Below are 6,905 nucleotides of genomic sequence, written 5' to 3' on the forward strand. Positions count from 1 at the left end.
ACTCTGAGTACAGCATTGTCAAGACGCACTTGGACATGAATCAAGGCTGCATTTAAGAATGGCAGAGCAGATCAAGATTGTTCAAGTCAGTCCCAATAATACTCCCTTCTTTCTCCAGAAACATCTATCAGACAGCAGTTTCCTATCTTTTCCGCTAGCCTCTGTTCAGCCAATACATATCATGCTGTCAAGGTTATTCTCATAGCACAGTATGAACCCCGATTGTCCCCATGAATCTGGAGACTGGAAGTACCTGAAGAGTTAAGGTTAACTGTTCATTAACATGTTCTCTGACCCCTGTCACAGTGCTGGTGTTTTGCCACTTGTTTTGGCCTTCGCAGCGTCGGCTTACTATATCCCAGCCCAAAGTCCAGTGAAACCAAAGGAAAATTTCTGAATTTGAAGTCATTGCTCCAGAACAGATACAAAGTGATCTAAACTGGATTAAGAGTGAGCAAGCTAGAGGGTTATGTGCCTTGAAACAAGTGGTTCTTAGAACATTCAGATTTGACCATTATTTTGTTCCATTTTAAAATTAGGCTTGGAAAAATAAATGTATTCTACAATCAAATAATATTTATTTTGTTCTTTAATGTTCTAGCATGCTACAATGAACGTGTACTGCCCTGAAGGCAACTCTGTTTCAAGGGAGTTTACTTCATAGATCATGGTTTCTGTAACAGAAGTAGGAAAAAGATTAAATTTGATGTCCTGTAGCCCAAAGCAGAATTGTTCATGAGATACACTCTACTACAAAGAAAGGAGCCTTCTGGGTGTCAGCAAACTATGTATGAAAATAAAACTTTTAGCATACAGTAAAACTGTTGTTGATTGTAGAAATATTCCCACAGTTTACGATGTCAGTCTGAGTACACAGGACACTGCATGATAAGGTCTCCACGGCCAAGAGAGGAACTGCATTTACAGTATTATACATCACTCCTGCTCCCATCTTTTCAGGAAGCTGAGTTCCCCAAGTATTAAGCAGGCTACACTGAACTAGCTCAAAGGCAAGTGCACAGGAGGATGGGGGAAGAAGAAATTCTCTTGCTGCAGAGTTTCCTCCTGGCTGTGCTACTTTAAAGGCTGATAGAGCAGGAACACTCCGACCCTTCACCACAGATAGCAGGCCCTCCTGAAACACTGAGAAGAGCTCTCTGTCACCACCTTTGCTATCAAACTGCAGAGCTGGGAAAATCATTACGTCTCCCCACACCTCCATGTCCTGAGCAACACTCTGTCAGCCTTGGTTATTTGGGCCATGCGCTTGTTCAGCCAGGGACTTTTTCCTCCAAAGTGTTTGTACAACGCCTGGCACACTGAGATCTCTAGACGCTCTCGCAACACAGAAACCGATAAGAATCATCATCGTGCCCAAAGCCTGCCAGGACAGCTGCTGGGGCTGTATTGAGGAGGCACAGTTGTGTAATGTCTCTGTGTTTAAGTGTTATGACTTAAAATTTCCATTCAGAGCATATTAGGCACTACTTGGAGGGGGGAACAAGAAGTACTGAATTAGACTACACTTGGAAGCTCCTAAGTAGGACACAGAGCTAAGTCTGAACTTTCACCCTCACTGTGACCTCATGACTTGCGAGCACTGGCCTTCTTACTCTAAACTTTTCCTTCGTCTCAGTTCTCACATGGAGTAGGGGTCATCTGTAGCCACGAGGTTCCTTTTTCACATCTGCAGTTGCCAAACTCTGCCTTCAGGTAGATAGAGTATATCTGCATGTTGCAATAGAGAATGCTGCCAGTTGTCCACATTTCTGTCTTTTCCCAGGTGGATCCATCCACAATCCTCAGATTTCACACACCTGGGAAGGCTTCTCTTCACATGCCCCACAAAGAGAAAGCTGTGAAGCATCTAAAGTTTCCTACCACTCTGGGGACACCTCTATGCCCCACACAGTCTTTTCCCTGGGCTGTGAAAGCACTGTCAGCAAACCCCTTCCTCACTTCGCTGTTCCTTAGCCCTGATTCAAACAGGAAAGAGGGTCAGCAGCACACAGCTTATTTGGCCTGGTGGTGCAGTCCAGAAGAAGAGCATCAATGTTTGGGACAGAAGAGATAAGAATTTGCTTAATTCCTGTGCTTGTATTACACAGTTGTTGTAGCTAATAGAAAAAGCATTCAGTAAATGCAGCAAGTGTAATCCCAAGATGAGGGATACTTTGCTTGAAATGTTTCTGAGGTGACTGTGAAGAGCAGGACTTAAGTACAGCCTCAGTGCAGAACAGAAGGTGGTATATTCTCTCACCCTGACTCTAAGAATCTGGAAAACTGGGGAACAAATAGAGAGGATGAAAAAGGAGTGAAAGAGTCCCTGAGCCCCTGTAAATCTGCCCCAGAATTTGCACAATACAAATATATTAAAAAACCAACATTGTTTACAATGAAATGAATGGAAAAGAGGTCAAAAATCATCCCACAGAAACAGAGATGTGACAAAACACATACCCAGACATGGTCTGTAGGCATATCTTTGCTCTTGCTCTAATTGTTTAACAGAGAAAAATATGTGAAAATCACCTGATTTCTTAATTAGGCAGTAGAAAGATTACTTGGCCCAAATCTACAACCGCAAGCAGGAGGTAGTTTCTGGTGAAAACAATCTAGTGGAGTAGGCTGAGCTCCCTTTGCCTTTTTCAAGGCCTATGACATTCATCTGCAGGACTATTATCCTCAAATTAAATACTTCAGTGATTTTCCCCCCACCCTCACTATCCACAGCAGTGCCAGAGCCTGGCAATCATGTGCAACTCTGCAATAACAAACGAGCAAATTCACAATGGAAGTAAACCATTTCAATTAGGAATCAGATTTCATTTTTAAGCATCCAAGAACTTATTTAACCAGAAGCAAAAGAAACCATTTTCCCCCAAATTAAGAATCTGCTTACTAAATGAGAAGTAGCATAGGGCTGGTATAAGACACCCTTTATTGCAGAATATTTGGTGGAATAGTCCACTGTTATCCTTGTATTATTATTGGTTACAAACAAACAAACAATCAAAAAAAAAGAAAGAAAAGTTTTAGATATTAATTTGTCCAAATATCAGTTTCAGCTGTGCTTGTGCAACTCCAGTGAGGCCAAAGGACAGCTCAGGGACATGATGTAGTGCAGAATTTAGACTACCCAGTGCAGCAATCATCTCTTAAAAGCCTAACAAGTACACACCTCACTGGTAGGACAAATTTCTGGACTAGAGCATCACTACAGGAAAGAAAGGCAGGAATAAACATGGAGGTTCATATGTCCTCTAGCAGACAGATCTATGAGTCTCAAATAAGGGAAAAGATGGCTTTGTTAAACATCAGGTTAAAAATAGAGATGAAAAAAAGGGCACCAATATCACGTTAGAAAGTTACTAAAGACCACTTGAAAAGGGAGAGGGGGACAAATGAGTTTTTTCTTGAGCAAAAAGCAGCAGGACCCAAAGCGAATATCTGATGATACATAGGCATCTCTTGGACAAACAGTTCAGTGGGACAAGTGCCTGCAACATGTTGAGTGCAGCTTTTTATTTTAGGTGGAGGAAGATGCGAACACTTGACTATGCCTTTTGTCCAATTTCAATTGATTGGCAAGTGACAAAATTGAGAGATAATTTGAATGAAGTGCCAGAGTTCAGTACCCTAAGAAAAAGGAAACATGAGAGGAGCAGAAGAATAATAATAGATCTCAGGAGATCAGACTTCACCAGCTAAGCAAGTGGCTGGTAGAGTCTTCTAGGAAGATAATTGGGAATAGTTGTGAGTTAGTAAAAGATGCTATATTGAATATGCAGTGGCAAACCACAAGATTCAGAAGAAAGGTATTGATGCAACCTCTGAGCCTGCAGTGCTGAGTTCCTTGTTGACCAGAATATCAAAAAGGGCTTGTGCAAATAATGAAAGCAGAAGGAGGTAACTAAGGATGAGTGAAGTGGAACAGATAAAGCACATAGGAATAAAAATGAATGTCAAGTGACAAGGGATATAAAGGCAACAAGAAACAAATTAGAAGAGTAAAATTGGTGCTTTTCCAAGCAGGAATGGAGAAGAGCCCACAGAGGTGTAAAGTATATGATAACATACTTCTTTCCGTATTCACAAAAAAAAAAGTTAACTATGACTTAGTATTAACAAGGAAATAGCAAGGTAGGCCACAGTGTAGAAAACAGAGGTTAAAAATATTTCAATAAATTAAGGATGTTCAAACCATCAGGGTCTGAGGAAATCCTCCCTTGCATGATAAGGAGCTAGCTACAGTAATGTGAGAGCCTTAAGTGATCACCTAGAATGGCTGGTAGATAGAGAACACAGTATTTCTCTTTAAACAGGATGGGGGAATTAGACCTGTCGGCAAAACAGGGATCCCTGAAAAACAGAAACTCTTGTTAAATGAAACTACCATTTTTCAAGTACCTAGAAGATGATAACAAACAGTTATACTGGGCTTGTCAAGAACAAATTGTGCCAAACTAATACAATTCCCTCCTTAGAAAAAGTGACAGACCTAGTGGATTCGGGGACATTATGGTACAATATGTTGTTTGGCCACTGGATGCTGACTTACATTCTCTTCAACAAGCAAAGATGGTAGGGTCTAGGTCTAACTCTGGGTCTGTCTGGTGGGGCTTCTCAAATGGGAGAGAACAAAGCACCATGTCCCTTGCAAACCTTGCCATGGCACGGGCATGAGGGGACTGTCTGCTGCATGACATGATGCTGAAGCCAAACTTGCTGAGAGGTGCTGTTTGAATCCACAGTTATCCTACTCTGACCTCATGGAAACACTCAGGTTTTTAACTGAAAACACAGTAGAGGTAATATTAAAGGAGGGCTCCTCAGAAGCCAGGTGCTGGCCCTACATACTACAGGGACTGGGATTTCCTGTCCTAGACCTAATCATGGCCCAGCAGACTTGGGTTGAACAATTCCTCTATTTAGCGAAGGAGAGCAGAAAGGGGAGTAAAGCTAATTAGAATATAATGATTTATACATTCCCTGTTGTAGGACAGGGATGAGACTAAAAGATCTCTCAACATGCTGTTCAGCTCACTATTTCTATGATTATTTTTTTTCCTTCAGTGTTACAGAGCCATTTTGACTTTCTGTAGCAAAGTACCTTCTTTATCATCCACACCAGCTGAGTGGTGTCGGTGTTCCTCTTCACTCTGCATTGGCTCAGGTTACTCTCAGCAATAGACCATAGCCTGGCAATCAGTTGAGTTAGAAGACAGAGAGTGTTTTAGGTCCTTATACAGCTTTGCTTCTGCAGTAGGGGAGCTGGGAACTAGTGAAAGAGGGCTTGAAGGGTGGTGGAGAAAGACATTATGAAAGCATGAAGGAGAGATTCTGACTATGCCAAGAGAAGCATGGGGATCTAAGACGAAAGGAAGAGAGGTTAAGGGAGGAATGATGATGCTGTGGGAGGAGGATGCCTTGCGAGACACAAAAATGCCAGAAATGATAGAGAATTCAAGAGGATGGGTAGGGAAAGACAGCCAGCAGACACACATTCCTGGGGAGGGAATATTTTTGGAAACCTCATTTAGCTATTCACACAATCTTTCCTTCTCTTTCTCTCAGACACAGAAAAACACACACATCGTGCATACACAGGACAATTTTATCCAACCTACTTATGTTAACAAATACATGCAGCTAATCTCACGTATCATGGCCCCAGAAAATGTCTTAGTTATATTCTTTTCTAATCTGGTTTTGGTCAGAGGGTGATACCAACATAGAATATCTTAAAGCATTGAACTTCAAAGCTGGTCTCCCTGGGCATACCATATGGTTAAGGGACAGAGAGAGGTTCCTCCAAGAGGAAATTGAGAGTGAGATCCTGATTTACATGTCCAGAATCATGCTGAGTAGCAGGTTTTCTCTCTGGATTACACAGACAGCCTAGGAGCCAGCCTTCTGAATTAGATACCTAAAATTAGTGCAAGTATGAACCAATGTGTTTCAATAGAACAAAGTAAGTGATTGCTTTCAGAACACACTTGGAAGTCCAGGTAATTTTTATGTAAAAAACTTACCTGCTAAATACAAATATTTTAATTCATTTACAGTCTTCCACAGAATTTTTCAAACTTTCACCGCAAAACTGAAACCCCTCCACAAACTATTTTCCAGTCGTCTACAATCAAAAAATATAACCCCAAAAAATCAGCCAGTCAGATGACAACTAGCCAGTTTGCTTAAGGTTAGGTTGCCAGACACATGAAGATTTTTTAGCTCTCAGTTTTCCTAATGGAAGACATGAAAATGTAATTAAACCCAGATATTTTTACCAAGGAAATTTCCATTTTGGCTAACATTACAGTCTTCATTTAAAAAGCCATTTCAAGTAAAAAAATCCAATGAAAAGACATTCTAAAGAGATTTCTACTGCAGGCAATGGTGCAATATAAATATCTAGACTGGACAGGAGAGGAAGAAGTAGATGCTTTAATTTGGCAATGTACCTAAACACGAGCAAACTCTGACCATACAAGTAGTTCTGCTGAGAACACACACTGCAGGACATTGTAGTTGTTACACTAGATAATCAAAACATAGGTACTTTTGCATTTGCCGTACTTAGAAACTGCCAATTCTCATATTTAAAATGCTGCTTTGACTTACAGTTGCAGGCTAGTTCATATGGTGGCCAGTTACTCATCTAGGATGCTGAATCTTCTCTAAAACCTGAGAAAAGGACAATCATAGATCTATGCTGTCACTTAATGACACACTTTCTCAAGACAGACTGCTGAATGAATGAGGAGCCTTCTGTAAAAAATGCACTTTTATTTTATTAGATAGACAAACCCAGCTAATGTTTGGAGACTATTAAGAAGGTAGATTAATTGCTTTGCAGTGGGAATTAGTAACCAATTCATTGGTGAAAAAATAATTTTCTTGTC

This window comes from Haliaeetus albicilla, chromosome 6 (genome assembly GCF_947461875.1).
Source record: "Haliaeetus albicilla chromosome 6, bHalAlb1.1, whole genome shotgun sequence".
NCBI classification, from domain to species: domain Eukaryota; kingdom Metazoa; phylum Chordata; class Aves; order Accipitriformes; family Accipitridae; genus Haliaeetus; species Haliaeetus albicilla.